At 36.5% G+C, this 19,414-nt stretch overlaps 1 protein-coding gene across 32 annotated transcripts in view; it reads left to right on the top strand.

The window, feature by feature from the left end:
- Positions 1–19,414, top strand: part of LOC144312780 (uncharacterized) — a 740,032-nt gene that overhangs the window by 707,560 nt on the left and 13,058 nt on the right. For 25 of the 32 annotated variants that reach the window (XR_013378386.1, XR_013378384.1, XR_013378382.1 and 22 more), the window contains one exon: positions 17,660–17,819. The exons of 2 other annotated variants lie outside the window; for them this stretch is intronic. The gene's annotated coding sequence lies outside the window, so the exon portion shown is untranslated. Of the gene's footprint in view, positions 1–889; positions 1,825–2,318; positions 2,506–17,659; positions 17,820–19,414 lie in introns of those variants that run through there. 5 more of the 32 variants (XR_013378390.1, XR_013378389.1, XR_013378380.1 and 2 more) reach the window with 4 other exon arrangements.

The raw sequence follows: 19,414 nt of genomic DNA, 5'->3' as shown, positions 1-19,414 counted from the left end.
CATGTGATTGATGCTGATAGAGGTATTAGTCACACATTACAGAAACATGTGAAATGCATAGGTAGCAAGCCCATCAGTGAAATGTATGGAGAGGGACTAACCCATAATAAGGAGCATATGAAAAGAACCAGTGGAATAAGGCCTTGAAAATTAAGTATAGTTCAAATCCTGACTCTTCCTTACAAAATTATCGACCTTGGTTAGAAAGTTAACCAATCCATGACTTTGTTTTTTCATTTTTAAGATGTGTATAATTATGCAATGCTGGAAAATGACCAGGATAATTGAGTGAGATAGCTCATGTACTATTCTTGGCACATAGCACATACTCAATGCACATTCATGGAGGAATTTCAGTGCTAGGAGAGACGACATCAGAGTAGGAACTCTCAGAAATGACTTGCTGAAGGAATCTGAAAGTCGAGCTAATTATTATTGTAAAAGATAGTACATGTCAAATGTCAGATGAGTAGCACAGATGATTAGTATTACTGTAAAGACAGTGTAGTTGACATAATTTAGTATCAGACTAGGGTTTGAATGCTCTGGGTCCACCACTTAATAGCTGTGAGATTTCAACCATATTTTTTTTTTTTCTAATCTGGGAAAAAGGAAATTAAACTCCCTCTCTCTTATTGTTATTGAAATTACACCAGTAAGAACATCTGAAAAGCATCTAGCAAAATGCCCTATACACAATAAATTGATTACAGGGATTTATTGGAGAAAAAATAAATTTCAGATTCAAATAGCCAGAAAGGGTTTTTTAGATGATAGAACTGTTGTAACCCCTGAACAAGAGTTGAACAGTTAGATTTTCATAAAAATAGGGCATTCAAGATCTCTGATAGCTTGTTAAAACTCCCACACTACCTTTTCCTCACCTAAGCACAAGAATTGCTCTGTCACTGGTTATTGTCTGATTCTGGATTGATTCTCAGTGGAGGAAGAGTGAAAGAGAGTGTCGAGACAGAAGTCATTCAGTGATGGTTTCAATCAGAAGTTTTCCAAGTGGAATGCCTTCATGCTGACTGGCAACACAAGGGTTTGGGGTGTTGCGGGGGAGTTAGAACTTCTATTTATTTAAATATATTGATTTAAATAATTAAAATTTTTTGTATATTTATAATACACATAATATGGAGTCTGTTTGGATTCTTACCGAGAGTATATAATCAAAAATATCTTACTAAAGAGAGTGCATAACCAAACTTTGGGAACACTAGTCTAGATATCAGCCTGGTAATTCTCCTGGTAATTCATGTTCCTGCCATCATCCCAGTGATGGTAATGGAAGAAGTACATCAATACAGGAAGAAGAGGAAGCAAACTGCCTCTCCTTGTTTTACAGAGAGGTAAGCAAGATTCTGAAAAGCAGAAAGACTTGATCAAGTAAAGGGGGAAATGAAACTAGGAGACAGTCTCCTGTGGAAGTCTTGTTTTCCTTCGGGGAGGGCAGGAGTGGATATAGAGGGTAAGAGTATGTATCTTGGTGTGGCCATGGGACGTGAAGGGGTCATAACTAGTTTTTTGTTTGTATTTTTTCCTACTAAATAATCCTGGCAGAACTTGAGTATACAAAAGCCCTTTAAACCCTGGTCTGAGAAGCTAGTGCTAAGAAAATTCATCCTCTTCTCTTGCCAGGGTTCTGTCTCATGAGTCTTGATGTCCTCAGTTGATTCTGTTTCAAAAATGTAATTTCATTGAGTGACAAATGATCAGCACACTCAGTTCATGTGGCCCTGGGTGCATGAAGGGAGTAGGGTTTTTTCTGTGGAATCACCTTGGGAATCACTGAAGCATCTGTGAAATCATTCTTGTCAAGCAATGTTTCTTTTTTTTCTCCTGCAAGGAAAGGGGGAGGTGGGGGGGGAGGCTGGAGGTCTGGCTGGGGAATCTATCCCCAGTGAGAATTCTTTGCATTTTAAATAAACAGAATCTCAGGAGTCATTCAGTCTATTAACTCTCATAGAAACACTTATATGGCTTGGATCAGTCATTCAGTGAAGACATAGTCTTGATTTTATGCCTAAAAGATATACAGATAGTAACACCATTCGGCAGCAGAGATGTCCTTGTTTATTGATGTTAAGGAAAAGGATTTTAAAAAATGAGAAAATGGAATAATGTGTTTTGCAGATTCAATTATTTGGAGGAAGTATTTCCCCAAAGCAAATGTTGTATTCATTTAAAATGTAAATAAACTTCTATCACCATTCACTCTGAGTCCTCTCAGCCTCCATTATGTATAATTAAATGGGTTTTTATCCTGAGAAGCTGTTCAGCTCACAGCAGACTATTTTCCCATACCCTGACAGTTGTCCTGCTTCAGAATCCTCTTGGGCTTCCTGTCAAAAAGGAGGCCTATTCTGCATGGTGTATCCAGGGCCAGCTCAGTAGGATGGGAACATGCGCACCTGCAAGAGTCACATCAGCATCCTGTCAGTTAATGAGAATCTTCCAGTGCCCCTCTCTGAGAGAACCCAGTATGCAGCGGGTGAAAAGGTGAGCAAAGAGAATGCTTTAATGAGGGACAGATAGTTACAAAGCAGTGGCTTCTGGGGCCACGGCTTCAGAGAAACTGGTAAATGATTCAAATGAAAAGCAATGGGCTAGACACAAATCTGGAAATTGGGTACCAGTCTAGGGTCAGCACTAGCCATCTGTGGAAATTTGTACAAATCATTCTATCCTTTGCTCCTTGGTTTTCCTGTCTGTAACATAGGTGGTTTGGATTAGCTAACTTCCAAGGCTTCTCTCAGCTTCAGTACTATTCTGGACAGGAAAAGGTTATGCACTCCACTTTTCATTTGGCTATATGTCTATGGTGTTGTCCAAGGCCTTCTATTCTAGGTATCCATATACCTTGTATTTACATAAAGATTTCTGTCTCTGAAATACTTAATGCATCTGAGCACCCTTATTTATAATCTGTGGCCTATAAAACAGATATGCTTTAGGTAGACAGAATAGTTATTACCTGAGATCAGGATGCCCATGAACTTTACATGGGGCTTCAAGGCAAGGGATTAAGCAAGAAGTACTGCCAGGGGAAGAGGGGATGATTATCAAGATGGATAGGAAATATCTGAAGGGGAGACAGAACATAAAGACTCCTAACTCTGGGAAACGAACTAGGGGTGGTGGAAGGGGAGGAGGGCGGGGGGTGGGGGGGTGAATGGGTGATGGGCACTGAGGGGGGCACTTGATGGGATGAGCACTGGGTGTTATTCTGTATGTTGGCAAATTGAACACCAATAAAAATAAATTTATTATTAAAAAAAAAGATTTTGACTTTCACACTTGGCGGGATGAGCACTGGGTGTTATGCAATATGTTGGCAAATTGAACTCCAATAAAAAAATTTTAAAAAAAGATTTTGATTTTCGGAGTGTCCTTCAAGCACCCTGAAATATGCAAAGTAGTGGTGGTGCTTGTTCTGCCTTAAAGCAGAGGGCACGGCTAAGTTATTATTTTAGGGGGTCTGCAATACCAAATTACATGTTGTAGGGTGCATGTATTACTAGTTGCTCTGGAGAATTTAACTCCCTGGATGCCTGTTGATTTCACTGAGCCATTCCCACAGTTGTCTTTCCAGCCAACTTTTTGGCATAATACAATGATAGAATCTAAATCCTGGTTTGAATCTTGCCTATGTCACCTGCCAGCTCTTTAACCTTGCACCACTCTGTGCCTCAGTTTCTATACCTCTAGAATATGAATCATCATAATAGTCAATGTACAGGGTTTCATAAGGAGGAATCAAAACCAAACATGAAATTACTTATTTCAGGACTTAATGCATAGTAAGAACATAATAAAAAATAGCTATTATTCTCATATATTTCAGAGACAACCTTAGGTGCCACCTTCTCAATTAAGGCACTTTTTACTACTTTGACCCATAGAGATCTATTCAGTCTCAAATGATAGCAGTTAATATTTTTACAGCTTAATTTAGCTCTTGCCTACTCACTGTCTTGGAATAGTTTTAATGGCAAAACTTTCCAATCATATAATATGTTCTCTAGTGACAGAGGAGGGGCCTGAGACAAGTTAAGTATTTTAGTCAAAATGAAGTAGCTAATAAATGGCTCAGTTCGTGTTTTCTGGCTCTAAGGCCACTCTTTCCCCCACTGTGTGTCAGAACACTCCTCCACTGCTTGAAATGAGGTCTCGTTGAATTTTCTCATTGGTGACACTAAGAATCTTTCCTAGGAGTTGGTAATCCAGGCTTGAGGGATGTCACTGCCAGACTTCTTGACTAGCTTCTTGTGGAAATAGGGGCCTGGCACTTCCCCTCTCTGAGCCTCCATTTCCCCAGCTTTAAAATAAGATAGTAGTGGTGGTAATTAATAAGAGCTTAGGTGGTGAGACTGGAAATGGCCCCATCCTGGTGCTGTTACCAACTGTTCATCACTGAGAAAGTTATTTACCCTCTCTAAAGCTGAACTATGAGGGCCAAATGCAATAGTGCATGTAAAGTGCTTGGCACAATGCAGACTGGGGTTGTGGTCTTTGTTGCTGCTGGTGGCGTTATCCTTAAAAACAATATCATCATCATCCCTATTAGCTTTTGTAGCACAGTGGGAAAGAGCATAGGCTCTACTTAGATTTTAAAACCAACTCCATTTCTTACTGCCTATGTAATCTTGGGCAGGTGACTTTGTCCTTCAGATTCTTAATTTATTCACTTGTCAAATGGGGATAATGATAAATGCCTACTTTAAAAGGTTGGTGTGAGGATTAGATGAGATATCATTAAGTATCTTGTACATTGTTCAGCATGTAAGTATTCAAATATTAGCTAACATAAGTAGTAATGATAATATATGTTCAGCTGTAACTTCTGTGAATCCCTAGTTATGAGTTGAAGCTTGGGAAAGAAATCAAACTTATGCTGTGGAACTTGGTAAAGACATCTGTGGGTAGGCGTGGAGTAAATAGCCTCATATGTAGCCTTCCAGACATCTGTCTACAGCCAGTGCAGTGGCCTTTGAAAGAAAACAAATGGAATGTGGCAAGCTTTTGGACTCCTTTTCTAGGACCTGTATCTTGGCACTAATGTGTGAATTTCTGCAGACCAGCTGGCTAAATGAAGGTCAGCTGAATTTCTCTCCACCCCAATCCTCATGTTAGCAAATGGAGGAAAAACACACAAGAGGGTATTCTGAAGGAGGTGTAATGAAGCCTATGACCCTGTAGCAGTAATGAAATGCAACATTGATGAAGATATTCGGGAGGGAATTAGGGAGACAGGGAAGTAATGGTCAGTAGGAAAGTGTTCTTTGCATGAGTACTGTCTTTTCATTAAAGGGGACCTCTGATTAAATGTGAGCCTCATCACACAATCCTAAACTCAGAAGGATGTGGGGGCAACTCCATTGGGTCAAAGGATATGCTCTCTTTATAAACTATGTCATGGACTTAAGAATCAGGCCTACTTGGGTTCAAATCTCAGTTCTGCCACTATTTAGCTGTCTGATTTGAGACAAATTATTTCTCTTCTCCATTTTTTCTCATCTACAAATGGGAGATACTTTTGGTTGTTTCTACCTTATCATTGGTGAGAGATTTTTAAAAGATGTTGGTAAAACACTTAGTTCAATGTATGATACTTAGTAATCACTCAAATATTAACTAAATTAAGGTAAGATCATCCTCTTTTTATAACCCTCTCTTTGTAATCACAAGGCTAAAGGTTCCCCTGTATCTTTCCTGAATCTTAGTTTCCACTTATATACAATAAGAATCCTATACACAAATCATCAGTTTCTTCCAAAGATGTCTGTACAAGGAATCTGCTTCAAGCAATAACCCAAAAGACAAGGATGAAAGAAACCGGTTGTTCTTTAGGATCTTAGTTTCAAAAGTTAGGGACATGATGAAAATATCATACTCTTCTTTGGTGATATATTAGTTTTTCTAAATTTGTACTTTAGTCCTGCATAGCTCTTTGGAAGTAATAAATTTACCAGACTTAGAAAAAGGACATTGAAATAGGTCATGTGACGTGAGGTAGATGTTCATGTCCCCACTGGTAAAACAGGAGTCCTTAATTAGATGCATTCTAAGTTCCCCGTGAGGTTTGAAGTTTTCAGTGTAGGATTCTAAACTTTATTTCCTATCATTTGTTCTGAATAGAGCTGTATTGGTCAGTGCAGTCTTCCACAACAAAATACCATTGGCGAGGTGGCTTAAACAACTGAGATTTGTTTCTCACAGTTCTGCAGACAGGGAAGTCCAAGATGAAGGTGCTGACTGTGTCTTTCTCCAGGCAGAGAGAGAGCCAGAGCAAGTTCCTTGGTGTCTCTTCTTATAAAGACACTAATCCCATCATCAGGGGCCCACTCTAATGATCTCCTTTAAACTGAGTTACCTCCTAAAAGCTCCATTGACACCTGAGGATTTGGGCTTCAAAATATGAATTTAAGGATGAGCACAGTTTGGCTCATAGAACAGTAAATGGGGGAAGATTGCTTTTGAAGTATTCCTAGATTTATTCATGTAATACAAAGTTACTGAGTACTTACCAAATGCCAGATACTGTTTGAGTCACTGGGAATATAATACTGAATAAAACAGGCAAACTCCCATTTTCTCATGGTAGAATTGATGTTCTGTTTTGCTGAATAAGTTATATGTTCATCTTTTCTATAAACATTATGATATAATTCACGGGGAATTGAATGGTGACTTCCTAAGGAGCATGGTAGTAAACTAAACATTTCTTTCTACTTTATTAAATCAGAGAATTTTAATTCCTAGGGGTGCTGGGTTGTTCTTTCTTTGAAGAGGCCAATATCTTTAATTTATGTTTGAGTTTCATGGACATTCACAAACATCGTATTAATGTTTAATACAAGCACTAGATTTATAGGCAGAAAATTTGAGTCAGAAAAATTTTTAAAGATTTTATTTTTATTTATTCATGAGGGACACACAGAGAGAGGCAGAGACATAGGAAGAGGGAGAAGCAGGCCCCCCACAGATAGCCCAATGTGGGACTGGATCCCCGGACTCTGGGATCATGCCTGAGCTGAAGGCAGATGCTCCACCACTGAGCCACCCAGGCGTCCTGGGTCAGAAAATTTTTTTTTCAGAAAATGTGGCTGTGTTGTTTACTAGTAGATGATCTTGGTCAAGTCACTTTAATTTCTGTAGTTTTAGGTTTGTGTGGTTCAATTTAATTTTAAAAGCTGTGGGTTTAGATAACTGATCTTTATTATAAGGGTTTGCTGTAGTAAATTCAGAAATGAATTTGTTTACTATGCTTTTTTATACAAATAAAATACATTATTGGATATGAAAACATTTTAAAAATGGTTTTATCTATCAGATTACTAAGGAAAGTGAAAATGTTGCAGGTGGACCCTCCTTTTACCATTGTGGTTACCTTATAGTACAAAACAAATTACCCCCCAAATCAGTGTTGCAATACAATTATTTGCTATATTCACAAATTCTTTGGGTCAGGAATTCAGATATGGTACATCAAACATGGCTTGTCTCTGTTGCCTTGCTGTCTGGAGACTCCAAGGGAAGACTTGAAGGTGAGGAGCTGTGATCATTTGTAGATTTGTTCTCTTTGGTTGTTGATGCTAGCTGTTGGCTGGGTATCTGAGTTCCCTTCCATGTGGGCCTCTTTGTGTGGGCTGGTTTGGGCTTCAAGGGATGGTGGCCAGCTTCTTCAGGGTGAATGTTCTACATAGAGCATGTGGAAACTGCCCTTTTATATATCTAGTCTCAGAAATTATAGAATCACTGTCAGCATACTTTGTTGGCTAGAGCAGTCACAAGAAGGTCAAGGTTCAAAGGGAGGAGAAGTATACTCTATAATTTGACAGGGAAAAGCAAGGTTATAGAAGAACACATGGGATCTGAAATACCTCTGTGACTATTTTTGAAAAATATAGTCAGCCCCAGTCAACCCTTTGACCACATTAATTCATATCCTTCTCACATATGTGCAAAATATGTGTACTCTTTCACCAAATCTTATACCATTCAGTTTTATCTCATCATCTGAAGCAAGTACAAGGGTAGGCAAGGTTCCTTAGATGTAACCTCTCAGTACAGCTTCTTCTTCTTTTTTTTTTTTTTTTTGAGGATTTTATTTATTTATTCATGAGAGACATGCACACAGAGAGGCAGAGACATAGGCAGAGGGAGAAACAGGCTCCATGCAGGGACTGCAGAATCACACCCTGGGCGGAAGGCAGATGCTCAACTGCTGAGCCACCCAGGCATCCCTCTCAGTACAGTTTCTTAAGAACAGTTTCTCATGATTCAAAGAAATGTGATCTATAGACAGTTTTATTCCCCACAACACCCAGCATACCATGGTGGAACTGGCATAGGATAACCACTATAGACACTTTGATTAAAAAATGAGAAGATAGAAGTTATAAATCAGTCACTAGTCCATAGAATTTCTTTAATCTAGAGAGGCATATTATGCTGGTTCTTTGATTGGTTCTCTGGATCACTGTCTGAGAATGATTCTCTATGGCTCATGGATTTGCCCTGTCAGTGAGTCATCCTTTCAGTTCCATGAGAAATGTCTAGCAGTATTTCTCTCACAACAATTATCTCACAAGTGTTACAGATTTCCTACTGATCTTACAGGGGTTAACTCCATCAAACAAAAGCCATGGCCACAAATATAATTGAGATAACCCCTTATCTACCTCAGATTTCTTGTTAGGCAAAAGGCAAAAATGACCTGAAGATTATTAGAAACCCCACAGTTAAAAAGAGAGGATCTCTGTAGCATAACTGTAAGATCTTTAAATGGACTTTTTAAAAATGGAAATAAAATCAGTATATAAAACTACATATGTTTAAGGTTTATACTATTTGATATGTATATTAATTGCAAAGTGATCACCTCCAAAACCTCTTGTTAACATTCATCACCATACATTTGACCCCTCTTTCTAGTTTCACTCCCTAACTCTCCTTCCCTTATGGTAACCACCAATCTGTTCTTTGTGTCTATGAGTTTGCTGTGTTGCTTTGTTGAGTTTTTTTCGATCCTACATAGGAGTGAAGTCTTGCTATTTTTGTCTTTCTTCTTATGGCTTATTTTACTTAACACTTTCAAGGTCCATCCATGTTGTCATAAGTGGCAGGATTTCACTTTTTTTTTTTTATGCCTGAGTATTATGTTGTATGATATATGCCACATCACCTTTATCCCTTCATCTATTGATAGATGTTGTTTCCATATCTTGGCTGTTGTAAATAATGTTGCTGTAAATAACAGGGTGTATACATCTTTTCAAATTAGAATTTTTGTATTCTTTAGAAAAGTACCCAGAAGTAGAATAGCTGGATCATGTTGTAGTTCTATTCTTAACTTTTTCAGGAATCTTCATACCGTGTTCCCATAGTAGCTGTACCAATTTACATTCCAGCCAGCAGTGTACAGGGTTCTGTTTTACCTGTATCCTCTCCAATGCTTGTTATTTCTTGTCTTTTTGAATAGCCAATCTAACTTGTGTGAAGTGATAGCTCATTGTGGTTTTGATTTGTGATTTCCCTGATAATTTGTGATGTTGAATACCTTATTGGCCTATTGGCTATATGTCCTTTTTTTTTTTTTTTTTTTTAAGTCCTTTCAGATCCTCTGCCCATTTTTTAATCAGGTGGTTCATTTTTGTTGCTAAGTGTATGAGGTTTTATGTATTTTGGATATTAACTCTTTGCTGGATATGCAATTTGCAAATATCTACTTACATTCAGTAGGTTACCTTTTATTTGGGCAATGGTTTTCTCTGATGTACAGAAGCTTTACAGTTTTATGTAGTTCCATTTGTTTTTGTTTTGTTTCCTTGTCTTGGAGTCAGATCCACAGAAACACAGTTAAACTAATGCCAAGAGCTTACCACTTATATTTTCTTCCAGGAATTTTGTGGTTTCAGGCTACATATTCAAGTCTTTAATCCATTTTTAGTTAGTTTTTGTGTATGGGATAAGCTAGTGGTCTAGTTTCAGTTTTTTGCAGGTGGCTTCCAGTTTTTGCAATACTATAAATGGAAGAAACTGTCTTTCCTCCATTGTATGTTCCTAGCTCCTTTGTCATAAATTAGGTATATATGTGTACATTTATTTCTAGGCTGTCACTTCTGTTCCACTGATCTTTGTGTCCATTTTTATGCCAGTACTATACTCTTTTGATTACTATAGCTTTGGTATATAGCTTGAGGTCATGGACCATGATACTTTCAGCCTTATTCTTTTTTTTTTCTTAAGATTGTTTACCTATTTGGGATCTTTTGTGGTTCCATAAGAATTTTTGAAATATTTATTCTAGTTTTGTGAAAAATGCCATTGAAATTTCAATAAGGATTGCATTGAATCTGTAGATTACTTTGGGTCAACAAATTGTTCCTTCCAATTGATAAGTATGGAACATCTTCCCATTTATTTGAGTCATCATCAATTTCCTTCATCCATGTCTTAATGTCCATATAGACATCTTTAACCTCCTTGGTTAAATTCATTCCTAAGTATTTTATTATTGTTTTTGATGCAGGTGTAAAGAGATTGTTACAATTTCCATTTCTGTTAGTCTTTAGTATATAGAAATGATTTCTATAGATTTGTTTTATATCCTGCAACTTTACAGAAATTGTTTATTAGTTGTAACTGTTTTTTAGTGGCGTCTTTAGGGTTTTCTACATAAAGTATCATGCCATCTGCAAATAGTGATCTTATTATTTTCTGATACAGATACCTTTTATTTATTTTTCTTGCCTGTTTGGTGTGGCTAGGACTTTAAATATCATGTTAAATAAAAGTAGCAAGAGTGAGCATTCTTGTCTTTTCCTGAATTTAGGGAAAAAAAGCTTTCAGCTTTTCACCATTGAATATGTCAGCTGTGGGTTTGTCATATATAGCCTTTATTATGTTGATGTACTTTTCCTCTGTTCCACTTTGAGAGTTTTTTTTTTATCATAAATGGATGTTGAATTTTGGCAAATAATTTTTGCATCTATTGAGATAATCATATTATTTTTATCTTTCATTTTGTTAGTGTGGTGCATCACATTGATTTTTCAGATCACTGGTATCATTGGAATAAATCCCCTTGATCGTGGTATATGATGCTTTTAATGTATAGTTGAGTTTGGTTTGCTAGTATTTTATTGAGTATTTTTGCATCTATGTTCCTCAGGGTTATTGATATGTAGTTATCCTTTCTTGCAGTATTGTCTGGTTTTGATATCAGGGTAATTCTTATCCTATAAAATGAGTTTTGGAAGAATTCCCTTTTCTTCAATTTTTTGGAAGAGTGAGGATAGGTATTAAATCATCTTTGAATATTTGATAGATTTCACCAGTGAAACAGTCTGGTCCTAGACTTTTGTTTGGAGGTTTTGATTATTGATTCTTTCTCCTTGCTAGTAACCAGTCAGTCTATTCAGATTTTCTATTTCTCTGTGATTCAGTTGTGGAAGATTGTACGTTTCTAGGAATTTGTCCATTTCTATTAATCTAATTTATTGGCATATATTGTTTGTGGTAGTCTTTTATGATCTTTTGTATTTATGTGATATTGTGATTTTTCTTTCATTTCTGATTTTGAGTCTTCTATCCTTTTTTCTTGGTTAGTCTGTTAAGTATTTGTAAATTTTGTTTACATTTTCAAGGAGCCAGCTTTGAGTTTCATTGATCTTTTAAAATTTTTTAAAGTTTTTATTTCATTTATTTCCTCTCTGATCTTTATTATTTCCTTCCTTCAATTAACTTTAAGCTCCATTTGTTCTTCTTCTCTGAGTTCTTTTAGGTGTAAAGTATTAGATTGTTTTGTTGTTTCTTGAGGTGGGCCTATATTGCTATGAACTTTCCTTTTAGAACTACTTTTGCTTAATTGCTTAGATTTTGTGTAGCATATAACTGTTTTCATTAATTTCTGTGTGGTTTTTTGTTTCTTACTTGGTTTCTTTGGTGACCCATTTGTTGTCTAGTAGCATATTGTGTGATCTCCACATTTTTGTTTTTTTCTGTTTTCTTTTTGTAACTGAATTCTAGTTTCATACTAGAATGTGAGGTCAGAAAACATGTTTATTGTTTCAGTCTTCCTAAATTCATTGAAACTAGTTTTGTGGCCTAACATGACCTCTATCTTGGAGAATGTTCCATGTTACACATGTGAAGAAACTACTAAGTTTATCTGCTTTGATGTGATGTTTAAGGTTGGTGTTTCCTTATTGATGTTTTGTCTGGTTGATCTATTGACATGTGAGAAGTATTAAAGTCCCCCATTATTGTATTGCTGTTAGTGCCTCCCTTTAGATGAATTAGTAGTTGCTTTATATATTTTCATGCTCCTATGTTGGGTACATACATATTTATAAATGTTAATATTTTTTTGCTGATTGACACCATTATCATTATGTAATTAACTTTGTCTTCTATTACACTCTTCATTTTAATGTCTATTTTGTCGGATATTACTACATCAGCTTTCTTTTTCATTTCTGCTTATATGAAATATCATTTACCCTTTATTTTCAATCTGTGTTTTTTACATTTGAAGTGAGTCTCTTATAGGCAGCATATAGATGGATCTTGGTTTTTTTAATCCACTCAGCCACTCTGTTTTTGCTTGGAGAGTTTAGTGTATTTACATTTAAAGTAGTTATTATTATTATTATTATTATTATTTTAGCAGGATACAATTCATTTACAATTTTAAAAAATTATTTAAATTAAATTTAGTTAACATACACGTAATTATTGATAAGTATGTCTCTATTGCCATTTTGTCAGTAGTTTTTGGCTGTTTCCATTGTTCCTCTCTATTACTTTCTTCTCTTTCTTTTCTTGTGGTTTGGTGGATTTCTTTAGTGTTAGGTTTTCCCATTTTCTTTTGTTTATTTACTACGTGCTTTTGCTTTGTTGTTACCATGAGGTTTACCTATAGCACCTTATGTATATAACAGTCTGATTTAAGCTGATAACAACTTAAATTTGGACATATCCAAAGCCTTACATTTGTTTTTTACCCATCAATGTTTTATATTTTTGATGTCACATTTTACATCTCTTTATTTTTATACCTCTTAACTAATTAGTATAATTTTAGTTAATTTTACTACTTAATGTGGTTTATTTATAACTGGTTGATCTACTATCTTAATTGCATAACTACTACTTCCTGAGAGGTTTTTACTTTCATATATTTATTATTATTTAGTCCATTTCTTTTGGCTCAAAGTAGTCTCTTTAACATTTCTTGTAAGGATAATTTAATGTTGATGAACTCCTTCAGCTTTTGCATACCTGATTTCTCCTTCAATTCTGAATGATAACTTTGCCAAGTGGGGAATTCTTGATTGGAAGGTTTTTTGGGTCATTTTTCCCCCTTTTAGTACTTTGAATATGTCATGCCACTCTTTTCTGATCTGCAGTTTATGCTGAGAAATCTGCTTATAGCCCTGTGGAGTTTCCCTTGTAAGTAAGAAGTTGTTTTTCATTTGCTTCTTTTAAGATGCTCTCTTCATCTATAACTTTTGACATTTTAATTATAATTTGTTTTGGTGTGGATTTCTTTGGGTTCATTTTATTTAGGACTTTCCCAGACCTGAATGTCTGTTTCTTTCCCCAAATTATGGAAAATTTTAGCCATTATTTCTTCAATTAAGTTTCCTGGTCCTTTTTCCCTATTCCTTTGGTGGATGGAAATGTTATTTGCTTTATGTGGACCACAAGTTCCCTTAAGGAATCTTCACTTTATCTTATTTATGTATTTATGTATTTATTTATTTATTTTAAGATTTTATTTATTTATTCACGAGAGACACAAAGAGAGAGAGAGGCAGAGACACAGGCAGAGAGCCTGATGTGGGACTTAATCCCAGGTCTCCAGGATCGCGCCCTGGACTGAAGGTGGCGCTGAACTGCTGAGCCACCTGGGCTGCAGGATCTTATATTTTTCTTTCGTTGCTCTATCTGGGTGAATTCCACTGCTTTGTCTGCAGTTTGCTAATCTGTTCTTCTGCTTTATCTAGTCTGCTGTTAAACCGCTCTAGTGTAGTTTTCAGTGTAGTTTTTGTATTCTTCAGCTGGTGTAATTGCCATTTGAAACTTTATTTTCTACATCTTTGTTTAAGATCTCACTGTGTTCATTGATTCTCTCCCCCTCTTCCCAAATTAGCATTTTTATAACCATTAATTTGAACTGTCGATAAGATAGATTGCTTATCTCCATTTCATTAATGGATTTCTGAGGTTTTGTTTTCTTCTTTGTTTTGGAACATATTCCTCTGTATCCTCATTTTTCCTGACTCTTTTTGTATCTATGTATTATTTTTTAAAAGATTTTATTTATTTATTCATGAGAGAGAGAGAGAGAGAGGCAGAGACATAGGCGGAGTAAGAAGCAGGCTCCATGCAAGGAGCACAACCTGGGACTCGATCTTGGGTCTCCAGGATCATGCCCTGGGCCGAAGGCAGGCACTAAACCACTGAGCCACCCAGGCGTCCCTGTATCTATGTATTAAATGAAGCAACTGTCTCTCTCAATATTGAAGAAATTGTCACTGGAAGGTGGAGAGTCTGTCCAGTGTCCTCCATGTGGTAATCTGCCAAACTCTGTCACTTCTAATGTTTCAGTTTTATGGGGCCCAGAAATGCAAGCTCCCTGGATGGGCATTCACTGATGACACTGTGTGGATGTGCACACTGTCATCTGGCAGAGTAAGGGAAATGGTAGAGAAGTGCCAGCCCAGGGCACACTTTGGGACTGGGTCTGGAAGGACAGGGTCTATGGTAGACAAGCACTGGAGTGAGGTGAACCACCATGCTGGGTCTTATGGGCTGTGGTGGATGAGTACTGGGCTGAATTATAAGGCAGAGCTATAGAGGAATATGGGATAGGGTGACACTAGCAAGGAAAATTGAGAGTACCTGCCAGCACTGGGCTAACAATGAAGGAGGAGAAAAAAAAAACACAACACAAAAACAAACAAAAAACCAATACCTCCCCAAAATAGCACCTGTCAGCTCCTCTGTTCCTAGGGAGAGCTCCAAAAGATACCTGGCCCTCTGGTATACCCTGTAAGACTAGTCAGTGAATCATCCTCACACACCACCCAGGCATTTCTCAAGCTACTGACCCCACTGTAGGGATTTGTGGTGAGTGAGTCTGTGTACAAGCCCTTTAAGAGAGGACGGTTGGTTTTCTATAGCCCTCCTGCTGCCCCAAATGTTAGTCCCACTGGATTTTAATGCCAGTCATTTGGGGTGTCCTTCCAGTGTTGGTCCCATGGGCTATGGTGTCCATTATGGACCTCAAACCTCTCCTCAATGTGGAGCTGCACATTTGTGATATCCCTTCCTCTTATGAGTCATGGTATAGGTGGCAGGGGTTCAGGAAAGACCACTTGTCTGCTCCTTTTACCCATCTTGATGTAGCCTTTCTTCATTTTTTTTCCTTCCTTCCTTCCTTCCTTCCTTCCTTCCTTCCTTCCTTCCTTCCTTCCTTCCTTCTTTTGGAACTACTTTGTTAGTTCTCAGGTCTTAGAGAAAATTTTTTTACATATATTTGTAACTGATGGGAGGAGGCAAGCTCAAATTCTTCTACACCACCATCTTCCTTAAATGAACGTTCATCTGTTGAGATACCACCTTAATTTTTTTTTTTTTTGAGATCTTAAAGGGTTTTAAAGTCACACACTTGACTTTATCTTTAGATCACATTTTCCTGACAATACCCCAGATATGATTTCTGCAACAAAGCCATTTATTAATTTTAGCCTCTTTTACCATCTGGAGAAGCTGGGAATGAGAAACACTGTTATTTTCAAACCCAGAAAGTCCTGGCTCCTTTATATTCACTAGTCTTTCCTTTAGCATTTCTTTATTTTCTTACATTTACTCTAGGCTGCTATAACAGCCTGTAGTACCAGGCGGCACCTTCAGCAATCTGCCCGGAAATCTCCATGGCTCAATTATCCAAACCATTGAATACATTTCTGTTTCCATGTTACCATAGGAGATAGTGTTTCCAAACTTCCTACCACTGCATAACAAGTGTCTTCTTTCTTCCAGCTTGCAGTAACACTTTTTTTCCCTTTAATCTCCTACTTAGAATCTTCTCAAGGGATGTCAAGGTTCTGCTGATAGACTTAGTAAGATGCTTTAAGTGTTCACTAATATTCTGCTCTGTGTTTTTGCTAGTCTTTGCCCACCACCAAGTCCCAAAGTCACCTCCCTGGTTTTAGGTCTTTTTGTAATGGCAGTGACCTAGTTTCTAGGTATGAAAATCTATTCCAGTTATTTAATGCTACATAATAAATTACTATGAAATTTAGAATAAAATAAATCTATTTATTTTGTTCATGGATTCTTCAAGTTAGGAATTTAGATAGGTGTAGCAGGATGGTTTGTCTTCTCTCCATGATGATTGGGTCTCATCTAGAAGATTCATTCTGAGGACTGGACTCGTGAAGACTTGTTGATTCACAGGTATGGTGGTTAATAAAGGCTGTGGATTGAGGAGGCCTCAGTTACTTTGAACATAGTCCTTTCCATGGGATCTTTTTGTGTGGGTAATGTGGGTCTCTTAACAGCACGGAATTTGGTTTCTCAGAGCAAGCATCCCAAAAAGAGGGATCCAGATGGAAGCTGTATTCTTTATAAGACTTAGCTCCAGAAATCACATAGCATCACTTCACTTTATTGGATGGGAAATTCACAAACCTTCTCAAGTTTAAGGGGAAGGAATATAGGCTACAATTCTTGACTGGAATATTGTATGGTTCTGGAGAGAAATGTGGAACTGAAAATATTACTGTGACCTTTTTTAGAAATTACAATCTTCCATGCTATGTTTTATTAACCTTATTTAAACATTACTGGCTTTTTAAAAAAGATTTTATTTACTTATTCATGAGAGACAGAGAGAGAGAGAGAGAGGCAGAGACACAGGCAAAGGGAGAAGCAGGCTCCCTGTAGGGAGCCCGATGTGGGACTCAATCCTAGGACCCTGGGATCATGACCTGAGCAAAATGCAAATGCTCAACTGCTGAGCCATCCAGGTGTCCCTAAACATTACTGGTTTTAAGAAAAACTTATATGTGCATGTGGCAAAATGAATGTAAGACAAAAAATACAATGTGAAAAATTAAAAAGCCCATCTCCTTTTTCCTAATCAGAGATGCACTTCTGTTTAATTCTTATAGAGTAAATTTAATCATTATTAAGTTTGTGTAATTTTTCAAAAATATTCTATGCATATACCAACATATACATATAAATAGTCTTGTATTCTATTAAGTCTACATATATTTGAGTTACACAATCCTTTCTTAGTTGTCCATACCGGCAAGGTTGGAAATAAAATACTCAAACTTTATGGGGTTTTTCTCTTGAAAAGTTTTTATGAATCTTGAAAGGTTTTATGACTCTTTTTCTTTAAAACATCCATTAAAAGAATTGTTTTCTTAAGCTTCACATACTGAAGATGACAGGAAGTAGATCAGAGGCTTACCTCATTCTAGGATCTAGAGTGGCCATTTATGAGGAAAATGGCTATTTTTCATCCTTGATGGCCAAAAGTGGATTTAATTTTGTTTTCTCATACTTTATGTTCTTAAGGCCTTAGTAGGGCAGGAAACAGACTAATATGAGGATTTTTGCTTGTTAGGTATAATCATCTCAGAACATTTCAAGATTTAATGAGAATGAAGAAGACATGTGTTTTGGGTTTCTGATGTATGGCATGTAATGGAAAGGAACCTGGGCTACGATTTTAGAGATTTTGTCTCTGGTCTTGATCTCACTACTGCAAAGCTTTGTGACCTTGAGTAAGTATCCTTTTCTTGTCCTCCTGTTGATTTCTTCATTTGTAATATGAAGATATTGTAATTGAACTTTACTACTCAAACTATAGTCCATGAAACAGCAATATCCATATCACCTGGGAGCTTTCTATAACTGTGGACCTCTTTCCAAACCTACTGCATCAGATTCTGCATTTTAACAAAATCCTCAGGTGGTTCACATTAAACTTTGGAAAGCATTGGACTAAAGAACCTCTAAGGTCCCTTTCTATGCTAACTTTTTAGGACTAAAGAAACTTAAGAGAGGAAAATATGAAACAAAAACAAAACAGCTTTAGTGATACTGATATTTTATTCTTTCTGAGAAAAAAGAGATATGACCCAAATATGTGACATATCCTGACTGATACAATCAAAAGATCCTTTTTTTTTTTTTTTTTTTTTTTGTTAGTTGAAAATTATGGAGGCAAAAATGCCAAGGGATCCAAGATTGCTTGTTGTATTTAGTGATCTTGTAGCTTGTTATAGTGTCCAGCTATATCCTTTTCTGCTTCCCTGGCTTTTCTCATTGCCACCTTCTCAAGGTTACTTTCAAGAATTCTATTAGAAACAAGCTAGGAAAAGTAAAGTGACCTACCAAAGGTCATGCTGCAAGGCATTCCTGAAAATGCCAGTAATAATGGATGACAGCAGTACTACAGAAAAAACCCTAAAATAAATAATGGATTTAGTTAAATGAAGCCTAGAATAGCAAGCAGTGTTCCAGGTAATTTATTACATGGTTGAATAAATAAGGGAAAGAGAGTAACTTTTTTATATTGTTGCAACATTTCTCCCTCATCGTAGCCAAGTATTTGGACTTAATAAGCTCCTAATAGTAGTGAATTTATTCTTTTTTATCTTTCCAACAAATAACTGTTGCACTCCTGTTAGGTATCAGGTATTGTATTGTAAAAAAGAACAGGGACCTCATTCTTTTTCTTAAAGCTTATTTCTTAATAGCTTTACTGACATATAAGTCACATAATATACAATTCACACATTCATGCAACTGATAAATTACTGATCTCTACATCTGAAACTAATAATGTACCATTTATTGGCTAATTCAATTTAAATAAAAAAAAATCACATTTAAAGTGTACAATTCAATGGTTTTTAGTATATTTGCCAATATTTGCAACTACCACCAAAGTCAGTTTTATAACATTTGTAATGCCTCAAAAAGAAATCCCATACCAGTTAGATATTGTCCCCTGTCTCCTTTCCCTTCTAACCCTAAGCAGTCACTCATCTACTTTCTATTTAATAGATTTTTCTACTCTAGACATTTCATATGGATAGAATCATATTATAAGACTTGTGTGTTTGGCCGCTTTTACTTAACATAAATATTTTCAAGGTTCAGCTATATATGTTCATTATAACACATGTTATAATGTGTATCAGTAGTTTGTTCCTTTTTATGGCCCCAAATATTCAATTTTTGGGATATATCACATTTTACTTAATCCATTCTTCAGTTGATGGACATTTGGGTTGTTGCCACCTTTTGGCTGCTATGAATAATATTGCTATAAACATGTGCATACAAGTTTTGGTGTAGACATAGGTTTTCA

The sequence above is a fragment of the Canis aureus genome, chromosome 4 (assembly GCF_053574225.1).
Source record: "Canis aureus isolate CA01 chromosome 4, VMU_Caureus_v.1.0, whole genome shotgun sequence".
Taxonomy (NCBI): Eukaryota; Metazoa; Chordata; class Mammalia; order Carnivora; family Canidae; genus Canis; species Canis aureus.
The sequence above is the reverse complement of the archived record's forward strand: the minus strand, read 5'-3'. Positions and strand labels throughout refer to the sequence as shown.